Source organism: Hyposmocoma kahamanoa, unplaced genomic scaffold (genome assembly GCF_003589595.1).
Source record: "Hyposmocoma kahamanoa isolate Upper Pololo Valley unplaced genomic scaffold, ASM358959v1 129, whole genome shotgun sequence".
NCBI classification, from domain to species: Eukaryota; Metazoa; Arthropoda; class Insecta; order Lepidoptera; family Cosmopterigidae; genus Hyposmocoma; species Hyposmocoma kahamanoa.
Genome location: NW_020653460.1, coordinates 1,472,781 through 1,490,206, shown reverse-complemented (window position 1 = coordinate 1,490,206; position 17,426 = coordinate 1,472,781).

The window sequence follows — 17,426 nt, the reverse complement described above, 5'->3', positions numbered from 1 at the left end:
ACCATTGGCACCTGCTACTGTCTACCTGAGGTTAATGTGAATGAACCTGCGATCTTCAGAGGGCAGCGTGACCTAAATGCAAGATTTTAATACGGGGCGAGTAAGAAACGGTGGGTAAAATGTGAAGATAAAGCGACAATGAACAAAGCATTGACAGATGTAATAAGTTGGATGAACTTTAATGACTTAAATATTAATTTAAGTAAAACTAAAATAATGACATTTCGATCGTACAATTCAAATCCTATACCAATTACAATTCAATGCAATGCTGACACCGTAGACGAAGTTGACACTTTTAATTTTCTTGGATTAACAATTGACAAGCACCTAAGCTGGAAAGAATTTACAGTTCACACACGCTCTACGAAGACTAAGGCAAACTGTCTCTCGAGAAGCAGCGTTGACGGCGTATCACGGCTACGTTTCGTCTGTGCTCAGCTACGGTCTGTGGGGCAATTCAGTAGTCGTAGAAAGTGTAAAAGTCATTTAAGGTTCAGAAGAAGTGTGTTCGGGCGATTTGCGGTGCTTGGTACGACAACAGTTGTAAATCGTTGTTCAAAAAACTAAACATACTGCCTTTGCCATGCATGTACATTAGGGATATCTGTGTATTTGTAAAAACTTATCCTCAATATTTTAAAACATGTGGTGATATTTGTGGCGCACTATAAGTTTCCGGAATGAATAAGAAAAAATACTATAAATGGTCAGAAATGAATTTATTGTTTCTCAAAATATTCTCCGTTAGCGTTAATGCACTTTTTCATACGAATGAACCAATTTTGAAAACATTTATGCCACTCCTCCGTGACAATCTCTGAAACATATTTTTCATACTCTTTGACAGCCTCTTCAGGTGATGAAAATCGTTGACTGCGTAACTGGTTCTTGATTTTTGGAAATAAATAAAAGTCACAAGGTGCCAGGTCGGGACTGTACGCGAGATGGCTCATAAGGTCAACGTTGTTCACCTTCTAAAATTCATTTGTTTGTCTGGCCGTGTGAGAACTAGCATTATCGTGGTGCAAGATGATACGGCGTTTACGGTTATTTTTACGGAGTTTGTCAATAACTTCCGGCAAACAAATGATCGTGTACCAATCACTATTCACGGTATAACGATTCTCTAAAGCAACAGTAGCCACGTGTCCAGTTTTATTTAAAAAAGAAGCAATCATCCGCTTAGAGACACTATGCACGCGCGCCACTTTGATTGGTTTCGGCTCATCTCGCAAGACCCATACGCTCGATTGCTGCTTTGTTTTGGTATTGTAACTATAAATCCATATTTCGTCACTTGTTACTATGTCCCACACCAAATTTGACGCCCCTTTGTTGAATCTGGTAAGTATGACATTGCACGCGATCCGTTTTTTGACCCTCAGTCAAATTGTGTGGGATCCACCGAGAGCACAGCATTTTCACACCCAAATGTTTGTGCCGAATCTCATGGTATTTCACATGCTTGTATGTTTTGATCATACGGCGCACAGCATCAATGTTTTTGTTGTTCACAGCAGTGGACGAGCGACCATCAGGAAATTCGTCACTGAGATTCTCATAGATTCACATGACCGTGTTTGAATTCTGCAAACCAGCTATAAATAGTCGTCTTGCATGGTGCTTCATCGCCAAAAGCAGTTTGGAGCCGAGCGAAGCTCCGTTGAGCTGTTAAATTACACTTAAAGTCGTAGAAAATCATACTACGAAAAATTTCAACGAGTTAAATCCATGGTGATGTAGACAACCAGTTTCTAAAATGACGCCACAATGTAAAAACAAGTGACAGTCAGATGAAACAAACTATATTCTACATACAAAGAGTTCCATTTTCAAATGTTGTAATTACTTTTTAAATATTCTTTATGTAAGTGGCCAGTTCCGGAAACTTATAGTGCGCCCTATGTAATTAATCAAAGGCAGACTAGAGCAAAAATTATGAATCTTTTGTACCAACCTCGTTGCCATAAAATAATTTATAAGAAAAACTGCTTCAACGTGTGTATAATTATTAAAATGAAATTAAATTGTTGCAAGGATATACTTTTAAATTACAATTGACAAAATGGCTTTTGACACATTGCTTCTATAGTAATAAAGAATACTTAGAATTTCCAATACAAATTCTCATTAATTTAAAGTGCAATTAACAGTAGAAACCGAACATGAAATTAATATTGTCTGTGCATCTGCTTGCAGGTTGAATACAATGTACCTAATTTTATTTAAGACCTTTATCATTACCGTATTTTGGCAAATAAACGTATTATATTCTTAAAAAACGCTACATCTATCACTTAGCATTAAATTAAGATTTCCTTTAGAATAGAAAATTATTTCCTACACGTAAATTAACTCTGGGGGGCCAATATCCAGGACACATAAATCAGAACAAATTCTTAAAGTTCATATCTTAAATTTGTTAAACCCGTGACCACCTTACCTAGAGTCTAGCCAGCTATCAGAAGTCTTACAAAGTTTTAAAAAACTTAGTAATATAAAATGGAATGCAACTTTGACTTTTCGGTGAAAAAAGGTCAATCAAATTCACCACTACAGAGTTGTATTTGTTAGAATCAATTATATTATCCAGAATACTGACCTAAATCAAATTAACCAAGTAAATTTACATTTTAATTTCTTACTCGTGTAAAGGAATTAAAAGAAATTTGTGTTACACAATTATTTTTAGCACGCCAAAATTAACATTTATGTACCGTTCTCCCCAAAAAATTCCATAAACCTTTTTTTATATCTCTCGCAATAAAGAGCGATATAAAAATTAAATCGGACCGCTTTCCAGAAATTTGAACGGGGACTGTTCCGAAAACAGTCGACGTCAAAACAGTGTTGTTAACATGTAGTTCCCGTATTTGTGAGACATGTCAAGTTGTTGGACAAATTAGAACAGCTGCGCAGGCGACGAAAATACACTATAGTGATGTTTTCAGAACATTTTTAGTGGTATCGATATTAGTTAGTGTGACGATTTAAGAGGGTTGATATTTGATAATAAAGCTTCTAAAACGTCCAGCTATTACCTTGTCCAACGTATTAGCATAGCCATACAAAAAGAGGAACGTTGCCAGCATTTTAAAAACCTTGCCGCAATAAAAATTAAAATGCAGTTCACAATTACAGTACTATTTTTTAGAATCCAAGAGTCATTCGGGTTTTACGGAAATAGGCGAATATAACATTATTGGAAACCACTTCAATCCAAAACGTCACTTCTAATAAGTAACTTCAATGTTAACATTTCAAAATTTGAATAGATTTGTTGACTATAATAATGTCGATAAAATATTAACCTCGGAGTCATTCGAGGTTTCCAGAAATAGACAAATGTAATTTTAGTATGAAACATTAAAACTAAAGCGACGTTGCGCGACTAGCGCGAGAGCGATATACCGCGCGAGATATTGCTATTCTTGCATAGAGATTTCGCGCAAGTCGCGTCTTGTCGTGCTAGCCCGACTGATCTGGTAAAGTGTCGATTTAAATATTAACCTTAAATCCAAAGAGTTAAGTTAAGCTTTTTATATTGTCCCATTGCTCAAAATTTGAGCTAATTCGATCTGTTACATCGAATAATATCAAGTTTATATTTTCAAAACGCTCTACTGCAAAATCGTAATTTTAGAGATAACAGGTTATTCTTTGCTGCTGCCGTTTTACCCTGAACCTTTTTCCTGAAAAGTTGTTATTTTGCGGATGTGACCTTATTACACCAAAGGTGGGTTGTTTCACCTCTGAAACAAACCGGTTACTGATGTTGCATTTTAAAATGAAATAATTTAATAGGACAAAAATAAAACATTTGTATAGATAAGATGAACAAACACATGAAAAAACGTAATTTTGCAGTTGTTAAAACGTAGTTTTGGCCTTACTTCAAGGGTTTGGATATATTTATTGAGTGCCACAACCCCATCATTATGAACTAGTAAAGACTGAATGGGAGATTATACGGCCCATAATCATAACTCAATTAAATGTTTTATATTTATTCATCACACATTTGTATAGATAGATCAATCCACATCTCACATGAAAAATATCATTTTGCAGATGTGACCTTACTTACAAGGGTTGGATATATTTATCGAGCGTCACAAAACTATCACTATGAGCTACATAGCATAGACTCAACGAGAGATTATACGAGCAATGATAATAAGTCAATTATTATTTTATATTTATTCATCACACATTGTATACATATGATCCATCCACATCACTCATGAAAAAATGTAATTTTTCAGATGTGGCCTTACTTACAAGGGTCGGATATATTTATCGAGTGTCACAAAACCATCACTACGAGCTACATAGTAAAGACTCTACGGGAGATTATACGAGCAATGATCATAACTTAATTAATCTTTTATATTTATTAATCACAAATTAGTATAGATAGGTTCCATCAAATCCACATCACTCATGAAAAAATGTCATTTTTCAGATGTGGTCTTACTTACAAGGGTTGGATACATTTATCGCGCGTCACAAGCCCATCACTATGAACTAGTAAAGACTCAACGGGAGATTATACGAGCAATAATCATAACTCAATTAAATCTTTTATATTTATGTTCTATCGTTAAATCAACACACGTCTGTTATAAATTAGCAACTATTCACAGTATGCAATAAGATCACAAAGTTTCGAAATGTTAAATGAGAAACGAATGATGTATGTTTTGCAAGGTATTACTTGGATGCAGTGTTAACACCGGCTATTTATTGTTTAATCCCAGATCCGTCACGCTTTAGTCTCTATTTTATAGAATAATTACTCGACTTAAAAAAAATAAAACTTCAAAAAAAAAGGTGTTCTTTTTTGACTGTATTTTTTATGTGTTTGTGTTACACGATTGCTCTAGCATTTATGAACCCATTGTTATTACTATTTTTTTGTTGGAATGAGGGTACCTCAGTATTGGTCAAAATGGTTGAAAAAATATATTCCACCTCTAAAGGTGGCAAACTAGGGGATAGATCTGGTTTCGGGCACTTTCCGGTAACCGATTGTTAACTTTTTAGTTTCAGTAAGTTTTTGTAAGTCAAAATACCATTTTTTGGTGTTTAACTTAAATATATTCTTGTCTATGTATATTATAGGTCATTGTTTGAAAGTAAATATAACACTAAGTGACTTCTTTACTTTAAAAATGAAACCTATAATATATATAAAAAAGGATATATTTAATTTAGAATGCAAAAAACGGTATATTGACTTATTGCAACTTTCGTGGGAGGTATCGGTATATAAGCAAAGTTTGAAGTCGCTTCCTTTTTTTTAAAAAAAAATTTCTTACTCATATACTTTACTTGTAAGGACTCACACACACAGACATAATAATATGTATTATTTTTATGTGTAATCATTGTTTTATCAAGTACATATTATTGCGTATGTTGTTCTGTGACCTCACTAAGGGTCCTAATTGAAAATTAGTCGCATTGTGTTTTCCAGCGAATTTCTATTTAGTTGCCGCGACTGGTGCCACAAAAAGTACTTTTATGCTTAGTGTCTTTATATAATATGTTTATTTAAAGAATCTATGGTTTAATTATTGGTTTTCGTTTTGTTTTTCAATTATTTAATTCCAGATTTGTCTCGTTCTAGTCTCTATTTTATAGAACAATTAATTATTATTTTGGTTTGAGTAGAATGGCAACATACAGTGAAATGGCAACACGAGCGCCAGTGATCGAGAAGGCATTTTAGAATGTAGGATAATATTGTTATTATAGTCGATTCGATCGATTTCAATAACAGTAATCTTTTTAGTCCCTAACGTGTGCGCTAATTTGACTCCCCGAATCGAATTTGTTTTAAATGCTCGATCACAAATAGAGCAATAAATTTGGCCAGCATAGTTGAAAGTATGCTCAATACTCAGGACCCTGTTGGGCATAGCAAAATACACAGAGAGGGCAACATTTCAATGACCTATTGAATGAAGCTAATAAACGTTTTAGCAAGTGATAAAACCTCTAAAATCCATACAAAAAATAAAATTCAATTTATACAAGAAGACAATTCTTAAATCTTAAATAAAACTATTTTGAAAGTTCAATAGATAGGTATGCTGCTAACAAAAAAAATGCGGTATAAGTATTTATGCCTAGTGTTCATCTATGTATGTCTACTACATAATATACTATGTGTATAAATTGATTTAAAAGGAACATTATTCGTATATCGTGTATTTTTACGCGTAAGTATAGGAGAGCTTAGGTTTCTATTTACGTATTTGGCGTTTTTCGTTTAATACTTCGAGTCGTTTTACATTTTTATAGACAGTTATTCGCCAAGATGAACCTGTGTGAAGCGAGCCCCTTTCAAGCTGTTGGATCAACTATAGTATAATAAAACAAGTAGTGTAACTTCCGCCTATTTGGTGCGTCATAGGCATAGGCATAGGGTTGTCACATTATTATTTTAATTGCACATATAGCCTGCTAAAGATAATTTGAAAAAATTAAGGTATTCATCATCGTGTTGTCTCGTGCTATATTGAAATAACCCTTGTGAAATGCAATATTTATAATTATTTATTATTTTACGATACCTACGATTATACGAATTAGCGCTTTTGAATTAAAAATTTTAGTTAGTTAGAATTAATGCGCCTGGTGGTAAGCGATACACTTTACTTTAGTTACTTCCATAGTATAATGTCCTACGGGATTTTCACGTCGGGTAAAGCGGCAGATATTCAAACCTAAAAACCTAACCTAAAAATAATATTTGTATTGCAAAAACGAGCGATTCTTTCTGTACCATCTATATAGGCTCTCGGGTTTCTCTCAGAGAAAAGTTTAAGGACACTTGTATCATGACTATGGCATCACAGTACATTTACTCAAATATTTTATATGCCCGTAAAAATATACGTAATTTCCATAAGAAAGCAGATATCCTTAATATTAACCTTAGAGCTAAGTTCAAACTCATGGCACCACGATTTCGTTTAACCAAAATTATCGACTCTTTTATGGGGAACTGTATACGTTTTTACAATAAGATTCTGGAGCATATATTAAGTTATCATTTCCTAAGTTTAAAAACTACATTAAAAATATTTTGATTGAAAAGTCATATTACAAAATTGAAGACTACGTGTTAGATAAAGATGTATGGAAAGACGACACGGCTCCAGAATCCACACAAATTTGATTCAAAGTGTATTCCATAGCGTTTAAGTTTATTTGAAAAGAGCAATCCCTAGAGTTTCTTGCTCGTTCTTCTCAGGGAAGTCAGCGTAGTGAACGAGCAGTACTTAATGTAATGTAATGTAAATGTGACGTTTGCAAGTGTAAATTTATTTTGCCTATGGAATAAATGATCTTTGACTTTGATCTTTGATCTTTGACTTTGCCTTTGATCTGTCCATAATAGTTGCATTGCCTCTAATAGTTGACAAGATCTGAGTGACACAGCCATTACGCCCGTTACCCTGAGACTTACCTAAGTTGTAAAATCTCTTGTGCCTGTAATTTCACAAGCACCCTTACCGTTCAAAACCCGAACGCACGCAGTAATGCTCATATTACAGCTTGGCGGCAGAAATAGGTAAGGTGGTTTTTATTTCCTACTAAAATGTGTGATACTGATTTTTTTATACCAGGAACGCCGACGACCTAAAATAGTCCTCATGAAAGCAAAAGTTGGTTCTTTGAACATAAATTATAATCAGATAGGTACTTCAGTGGGTCACGTATATACAATATTATCAAAAACAAAGTTGATTACGACTTCACGTATTAACTGCAAACTTGCAGTCAATCTGTTAGCAGCCTAAGAAGAAATCGAGGTCATAGTCCACTACGCTGAGTGGAGATGTCTATAAAGGGATTTCAACTTTATCCTCCACTTTTAAATCCTAAATTACAATTGTATATAATTCTAAAAGAGTCAGTTGGCAAATGTACCCCTAGGTTCGTTTCTCGTTGGGAGGTACCTACATACTAACGTTAGGACTATCTTAATAGACCTCCCAGCTATGATGTTACTGTTTTCGGTCTGGTTCCCTGTAGTAGTTAGTAAACTATTATTGGTAACCCACTTACAAAGAGTGCCAAATAACCTGCCTCTGGCAAATAGGTCTTGCTTACTTTTCGTGTTATTCTTGGTTACTAAAATGTCTGCCTTTTCCTACGTCTTCTTATCTATGAGTCATAAAACGTTACTTTGGATATTACTACGTCGTCAATTCTGATTTTGTTTCATTCTGTAATTTATTCTTAATCTTAACATTCCATCTTCAACTGAATATGAGTATTGAGTCTAGTTCCACTTTATCTACGGCATGTTGTTGCGAAATCACTGTCTTAATCATTAGTGCTTTGTCTATCTGGTATTTGACGTCATTAAATTTTGCCCTGCATGACGCATCAGCATGTTATTTTTAGAAGAAGCATTGTTATTAGCTCCAGCATTATATTGTAGGCTGGTATAAAGTATATTCAGCAGTATATTCTAAAGACCAACCATTCGGTATGTTTCCGAAAATTGACGATGCATTTTCAACTTATTTGATTCAAACTATTGTTTTGCATACTGTAGCGAATAGTCGCTACAAATCTCTTGTGTGTATATTTTATAGTCTCTATAAGTTTTATATTTAAATTCTAAATTTAAATATGATTTGTTTTTGGCGCTTTTTCTTTACTATTATTTCTGTTTTCGATTCGATCAGAATAATCAGTGGTATCCAAAAAAGAATGTCCGCAAAATTTATTTATTTTTTGGTAAATTGGGACATTATAGTACATTGTTGCCTATTTTTAATTCCTTGAAAGAAGTACACAAAAAGAAGAATAACTTAAAAAAAACCAGAGATGTACACACTTACAATAAACTGATAGTACCAAAAACGAGATTGAAAAAAAAATGAAAAAAAAAAAAATGTTAGTGTCTAAAGATAAAATTATACAAGGAACTACCACCTACTATTATCCGAAATAGAATTCAAAAGAAGGATTAAAAAAAAATTGAGAATTTATTCTATAAAGTTTAGGAATATTGTCACCTTTCAATTTCATTGAATTGCATTAAAAAAAATGCTCATTATATTTTTATGACGTTTAATGTGTCTATTGATAATTTATTACTTATGCAGTTTATTTCATAATAATATATTAAATTAATATTTTAATTGTGAGTGAATGTGCAAATCTTTAAAAGTTTTGTTATGTAATACATTAAATGTTAGTCGTGAATGACTTCGATAAGAAAAGAAATTTTGTACCTACTATTGACGTGCTAAATGTTATGATGAATCATATCAGCCGGAAGACATCCACTGTTAAACATTGCCAGACGAGCTTGTGACGTGGCAAATAAAACATTTGAATTTGATAGCTTACGTGTTTTGGTAGTAAATTAATAAACTGGAAGTACATTTGCTTTGGTCTTGCTCACTCATTGTTAGCTTCCACCCGAATCCATTGATACAGCCCGCTATATATACACCAAGCATTAAAATTGTTGTGAAGTTTGTCGCTAGATGGCATTGATTTAACGCAGTGTTAAGATGTTTCCAAGTTGAATGATTCGTTATCAGTAACCCATTTCTACGTCTCATTGTTGGGGATAGTCGACGGTTTTAGGCCATAATATGACCATGCGTAAAAGTGACCACTCTTCGACTTGCAGAATTCATCACAATGTTTTTCTTTACGGGAAATAAATTTCAAATTAAATTTAGATAGACAACACGTTTATTCAGCACAAATACAAACAGAAACGAAACATTTACAAACACTGCACAAAATATAACATAAATGCACATAGAACATATATTATTAATTTAATACAATTTTTTTTTCTAAAAAGTTTAAAAACGAAACAAAAGAATTAATATCAATAACAAAAGAATTAATATCCAATCATTGACTTACAATTATATATCCAATCTAATAACTTACGCTACTTAGGCGATTATTGCAACCCCGCGACGGAGCGCGGAGCTGCGTTTTTTAACGTTGTCCTGAAGTACCTCAGTTTGTATGGAAAACACGCGCCGTCGAGCACACTGACAACGCGTCGAAACCGCAGAGGTATGGCACACAGCGCTCCGCACTACCGCGCAGATTTTTAAGCTTAAGGACATGGTCAGTTTCTACAATAGCTCTCGACGTCCATAAATTTATATTTGCTATTGAAAATCGACTAAAATTATCTTCATATTTTCTTAAACCCTTGTAATGAAGTTGAAATCCCTTTATCGATCTGGTTCTTAAAAAGAGATGTATCCAATGTCTTTGGTGTCTTGTTATTTGAATAAACAAAAACCAAATAGTATAACGGCAGCGTCCTGAATGAGTTCTGTATTATTAACCATTCTTGTCAAAGAAGGATCTCGGCTACATGTACAATCACTACGGCTATCAAATCAACTAAAAATCTGCGCGGTAATGCGGAAGAACATGCCTTGGTAGGTAATTTAGATTACGCAGTGTACTAATTCTTGCGTGTATATACTCGTAAAACACATACTGCGAGAAAAAACAAATACTTTGAGAATAACAAACAAAAACTGTGAGACCTAATAAAATTTTATCTACCTATGACTACCGTTTGTGCTGAAATGGCCCTGATTCAGCACAAATACCGTAGACCGAGAGAAGACAAACAGTGCTGGTTTTCTGCCAGTACCATATGGTGAGCGATCGCAGCCCAGTAAGCCATGCCACCAAAATGCGTCACACGCAAATACATATACCTAACCCTAAAACTATATATGTGTTATGTAAAAGTGTAAAATATAATAATTGTAACTTTTTCGTTGAAAAAAAAAACCTCATAACTTTGCATGTCGGCTTTTTTCAATTTCCTTGGGATTCTCTCATTAGATTCTGACTTCTTGGTGACAACGGGACTATTATGGACTCCTTATACATTTTATACTTTTTTCTGGTTGTCATGGTAACAGTCATTTGTTGATTACATGTATTATTAAGTGAAAAGTCGACTTTAATTTGCGGAAAAGAATTTTTTAATTTGTGATAGCCGAAATGAACCCGGAACAGCATCGTCGGCATCAGGAACCACCTCGAGAGTATACCCTTTCAAACAAAAAAAGTATTTTCAACATCGGTCTACAATTGATGGAGATATCGGTATTGTACACTGACATACCTATAAAATTTGAATATTTTCCTTGATTTCCATGGATTCCCTCATAGATTCGGACTTGGTGACAATATGGACACCACGAGAGTGCACCCTTTCAAACAAAAAAGAAATTATCAAAATTGGTTTACAATTGACGGAGAAATCTGAAAGCATACATACAGCCGAACCTATGACTACAGTTTCGAACGTATAATCTCCTTCTTTTTTTGGAAGTCGATTAAGAAGTAGTGTAAGTAATGTAGGTAAGTAAAATAAATAATAATTTTGCACATCAATTCCTGAAACGCAGAGGTGCGTAACTCGGATTAGAACCCATGACCTTTGCTTGAGAGGCAGTAGGTCAAACCATTCGGCTTCTACGACTTTTTTAATTGAATAAGTACCATACGTTTTTTTTTATTAATGTCATTCAATTTATATAATGTAATCATCACCATAGGAAGCCCTTTGGACTCGCGCCGATCATTTGGGACAGTACGCAAGGACACCTATTGTGAGTTTTTTTTATAAATTCGCGCCCAGAGAGACTTGACGGGGACTCTACTCCTTGCTTGCATCTAACGGGACGAATCTTGAGTACAGTTGTACCAAAAATGTTCATAGCAAATTTCCTTATATTACACTTGTTTAATTTCTGGACGTAGTAAGGGAGTACTAGCTAGCCAAGCAATTCACTCTAAAATCTCTACACCCCCTCCAACTATATATTATAACTACAAAAATAATTAAAACTCCACCGAAACACTTTGCACATTGTAATGTTGAAATTCCGTCAAAGTCACTTAGTTTTAAGCATTATTGCATTTCCGTTTTGAAGGGTAAGGGTGCTGGTGAATTACAGGCACATGGGACTTGTCAACTATGTTTCAGGGTTACGGGCGCAGTGGCACTGCCCCTCAGATCTTTTTGATTGGAAGCTTTGAATGGCACTTCAATTGTTAAGGACAGGCGTGTCGATTCACTCCAGTCGCACGACGTCGTTCGTCCCGTCACATGGTATTATGAAAAACATATAACGTTAATAATTGACCAAACGTTTTATTGGATTAAAAAGATTCACAATAATCTTTTTAATTACCTATATTTCTGTTTTTCTCAAACCTCAAATGACTATAGGTCATTCAGACAGTGATCACACAATGAAAGAAAACAAAGCACTGTAGACACGTAAATCAAAGAAATTTAATAACAAAATCGTCAAAACTGCGTTAGAAACTCAACGACTAAAAACCACATAACTAAGACTTATGAAATTATCAATAAAATTGAGAATTCTTATGAAAATAATTTCAAATCAAGGATCGTAGTAAACTGGTCGCTAGTTGAAGTGTTCGATTTCATCAAAACAAGACCCAAAGCCATATTTCTTGTAGAGTCCACGAGGAATGTCATTTATAAAACACCAGTTCGTCTCAAAATTCAGTAAACATTTATTCGTGACGATCTCACAGTTAGCGATATAAATATGAAGGGGGTTATTCTTGAATGCTCATGGAGATTTATTCGTGTGGTTTAATAATACTCTGAATATGAAATAGATTTCTCGAAACATTTTGTTAATATTGCGATGGTGATTATAATGATATGAATGATAGGGTTTATAATGTGGCATTAGACGAGTGACTTAACTCTATATTATAGAACAAATCTTTATTTCAATAACTCTATGTCTTTACCTAACTATGACTTTTTACTACATTTTTAGTAGCAATAGAGCACCTCGTGAAAGAATTTGTCCAGAGAATATTGCCATCTTGCTTATTTCTGACGCCAAGTAGTAATGTCAGCATTATTGTGTTCCGATTTTGAAGGGTAAGTGTGCTGGTGAGGCACATGGGCCATGTCACCTTAAGTCTCAGGGTAACGAGCACAGTGGCAGCGCCCCTCAGATCTTTGCTATTTAAAGCTCTAAGTGGCACTGGAACTGTTATAGACAGACGTGTCACTTACCATCAGGCGCACGACTTATTCTTTCCGTCACTTGATATAAAAAAATACTATAATCCTATGACCTATTTTGTTTAACTCTGATTTCATGCAAGAAATGGTTTACCGTTCTCAGTAATTAATTTTATCGATATTTTATTTTTATATAAGTAAATAAATAATAATGATATGATCTTTAATTTTATAATTGTTATTAAAGCACTTTGTACTACTAAAACAAAATTAGTTCTGTCATGTATCGCTAGATGGCATTGGCATCGATGTCGCTGATCCTGCATCGTGGCGTTAAGATTTACCTTTGAGGAATGACCACCGTCGGTGACTCGGACATATTGTCACTCTACTTCCTACACATCTGACACTGCTTCCTTATGTAGTACAGCGCATTAGATCGTACCTATTGTAATTCTAATAGACAAGGGTTCTTTTGTGGCACTGGTGGTTGCATCCGTAGTTGCGTCCTACTTGGAACAGTGTAGAGGGAGTCTGTGTACGTACTTGGTAACTCGTTTGCTGTACACCCGGCATCGAGTTAAGCAATAAACATCCTTAAGATGTGAATATAAGATTGGTTTTCCTTTGTCACGTACTACGTTTTAATACGTAACTCTTCTATTCAAGTATAAATCGTTATCAACTAATTTCGTTGACAGAATCTTTAAACCTCTTTCCTGGAAAGTTGTTATTTCACAGATGTGGCATCTGATACCTATACATCCGACCAAAAGTCTAAACCATTAAAAGGTACTCTCTCTGTAGAGATTACTTACAAAATAATCACCCCTAACCCTTTGATTGAAGACTAAAGGCTAATTTTAGACAATCGCTTAAGGATCTTTGTCACCTCTTTGTGAGGACATTGCATGATGTACACAGTTTCCTTTGATATGTTAGTTCAGTTTATTTTTAGTGTTTATTTTAGTTTTATAGTCTATGACTGCTACTCCAGGTGCATGCTCCTTTGTAATGTAAGATACAGGCACTGGTAGTTTTAGCGCCGGGTTTATATTTTGTTTTTCTTTTCACTGTTGTCTATCTATTTGCGGGCATAAGATAGCGAGTTGTAGAGTCTTTACAACTTTTTGCTCTTCACAACTGAACATTTTCATGTACCTTGTGGTAAGCGACGTGCCTGTTCATAGTTGCAGTGCCATCACAGTTGCAGTGCCACTCAGGACTTTAATCTCAGAGATTTGAACTGTCATTGTACCCGTCACCCTAGGAGTTTCATCAGCATCCGGAACGCAGTAACGTTCACACTACTGGTTGACAGCACAAATAGTTAAGGTCACAAGGAGTTTCACTGCTGATAAAAAAGTTGACAAGTCACATGTGTCTGTAGTTCAAAACCGGGTACTCTAGAACTTATATTACTGCTTGCCAGTAGAAATTTGTAGATATGGCGACAGTACGCGAGATATAACTTGTCTAAACTATTATCACAGATAGTTGATATTTCTTACAATAGTTACTTTTTTTCCTTCTCCTGTTCTTTGATAAGTAAGAGATACATTAACTTTCATCTAGATGAGGTAATATCGACAGTGGAAAGGTTGAACAGATATGTCTTGTCCTTAAAACTCTCTTTAACCATGACGTCCTACTCCGACATTTCGGGAGAAGAATATTAAATCAGAGTAAGTATATTCTGAAAACGGGGGTTTCGCTTGGTACCTTAGTGGAACCGTTAAGCGTGTCACTCAGATCGCGCAATTGGAAGCGACAAAAATAAATATTACATAGTAGATGAAACTGACATTGTGATCGCATCGAAACACATCGAAGGTCGCCAGTTTCCACTACTAAGCGACCGCGTGATCAGAATATACTTAACTTTAAAGCATACCATTGTAATAATCCTGTTATACAATTTATCACTTTAGAGTTTAACTATTGGATTATCCAAAAAGCCTATGCCATATTCAAATATAAATTATAAATAATACAGTAATAATTCCTTCGAACCGGCCGGATTCGAACCGATGTCTTCTAGCATACCGTGCCAGATCGAATCGAAGGAATTTTTTCTGCGTGTTCGATCTTTGTATAATTATAACAAACTAGTGGAGTAATTTCACAAAAAAATAATTGAATGTCAATGCAATAAAAATTTAAAATACAGTGAATAGCGACATCTCTCGCCAGGGCCGGTAGCTGTTAACCTCCTGAGACCCACGGCTCAAAAAGTTGTTGTAAGTACACGATTTTTGGAACACTGCACAATGATGTAACGAAGACTTGCAGAAAAATAGTAAAAAAAATCTTCTCCCACCACAAACGTCAAAAAAGGGGGTATCACAGGTGATATACGGGTTCCACTCATCTAACTGGGTGATAAAACTTCCATAGATTTCTCATAGATGGCGCTACGACAAAAAGTCTTTGAAAAACCAAATACAAAGAGACGACAACGAACACAGAAAAATTCGTGAGGTCCGCTGGTTCGTTCCGTGGCTTAGTTGGTATAGCGTCTGGCACGGTATGCTAGAAGACGTCGGTTCGAATCCGGCCGGATCGAAGGAATTTTTTCTGAGTGTTCGATCTTTGTATTAATAATTACAACAAACAAGTGGATTAAATTAAAAAAAAATTCATATTCAATAACAATTTAAAATACAGTAATATTTATTTATTTTTACATACAACGGCGAGCTAATTAAATCCATGGGACATAATACAATTTTATGACATCAAATTACTTAAGTGAGTGACTGACGCCCTTGGTAGGTTTTTGCAGCAGTAGAGCTCCTTGTTATAGGGTTTGACCAGTTCCGATTCCGAAGGGTCAGAGTGTTGATGTAATTACAGGCACATGGGACTTGTCAAGTTATGTCTCTGGGTGTCGGGCGCAGTGCCCCTATTCAGATCCTTGTGATTACGGCTTTGAGTGGCACTGCAACTGCTACGGACGGGCGTGTCGCTTCCCACCAGGCGCACGACTTATTCCTCCCGTCACTTAGTATTTTATAAAAAAAAATTAATAGCCTGTGTACGGGTCACCGTACTCACCCCTCGAACAAGAAAAACTGTTTTACTATTTTGATTGGCCCAATTTTGAAAGTTTAGTTATACATATAAATTTAATATACTTACGCACTTCAAATAATCTTAAACATTTGTGTGAGATGCATGTGTAAGTGGTGTGTGATAACGATATGAGAGTGTAATGATTGTGTAACCTTGTGTGCAGGTGGCGAGTATTAATATGTTTCACGCGTAGTTTAACTGCCTCCGTGGCCGAACGGTTACAATGCCGCGCAGAGGTCCCAGGTTAGATTCCCGGGTCGGTACAAATCGGTCTCTCGTGAGTTTGGGTGTAATTTGTGGTTGTCTATGTGTGTGTCCATGGTACCCGCGACACAGGGTTTCCCTAGGCTTTGTTGAGTGCGTTATTATTATTATTAAGTTTACGAGAGAGATATAAGAAGTTCCTTAGTGGAATTATAAAACTGTGTTAGTATTTATAGGTAAACCTTTTCTTTGCTAGAATTTTATGGGAGGGGAATATTGTTAGGGCGCTCCCTGACATTTAAGTTTCGTTTTCGAGCTTTATATTACAAACTATCTCCCTCATCGACGAGCATTCGCCTGTAATGTAACATCCAAGATTCGATTCGGCTGCGATTTCACCAGAGATGTGCGAGGTACCAAGGCGTGCATGCAAGTGGCTAGGAGTGAGTGCGAGTGCCTTTGAGTGGTGGAGTCGCAGCCCTACAATCTGAACAGATTGTTACATTACAGACGAATGTTACAAGTATTGTGCAACGAATGCTCGGTTCTCCTCTCACCTCTGCAATGCTCGCTTTTGAACTGCTACATTACAAGCGAATGCTCGAGGCGAAGGAGCGCCCTTAAGGAAATTTTAAACTATTATTATAAAGGTAATTTTCCAGGAGACAGAAATATCTGTGAGACAAACTAATGTAGAATGGGTCGTAGAGGCATACAGTTAAAATTTATTTTAATTTTTTTTTAAGTGGCGGTAAGAGACCTGACAGTGTGACTGTCGGTCCATGGAAACTAGGGACGCAACCTGTGTGGACACTGTTGCCCCCTGCCAAGTCCTTACAAGCTTGGGCGGTGCAGGCTCTGTGGTCAGAGCGGCCGAGAACCGCAAAAGGCTTAAATAAACCTTGCCCAGTGCGACAGCTTTGTGCCTTTTGCGGTTGAAACCGTGGGTCTCTGGAGGCCACAGGCGAAACTTCTAGCGAATGAGCTGTCGGATCGTTTCGTAGAAGCCTCTGGTGGCCAGAAGGCTGGCAACTATTTCCGCCAAAGAATAAGTTTAGCAATTCAAAGGATAAATGTTACTAGCCTTCTGGGC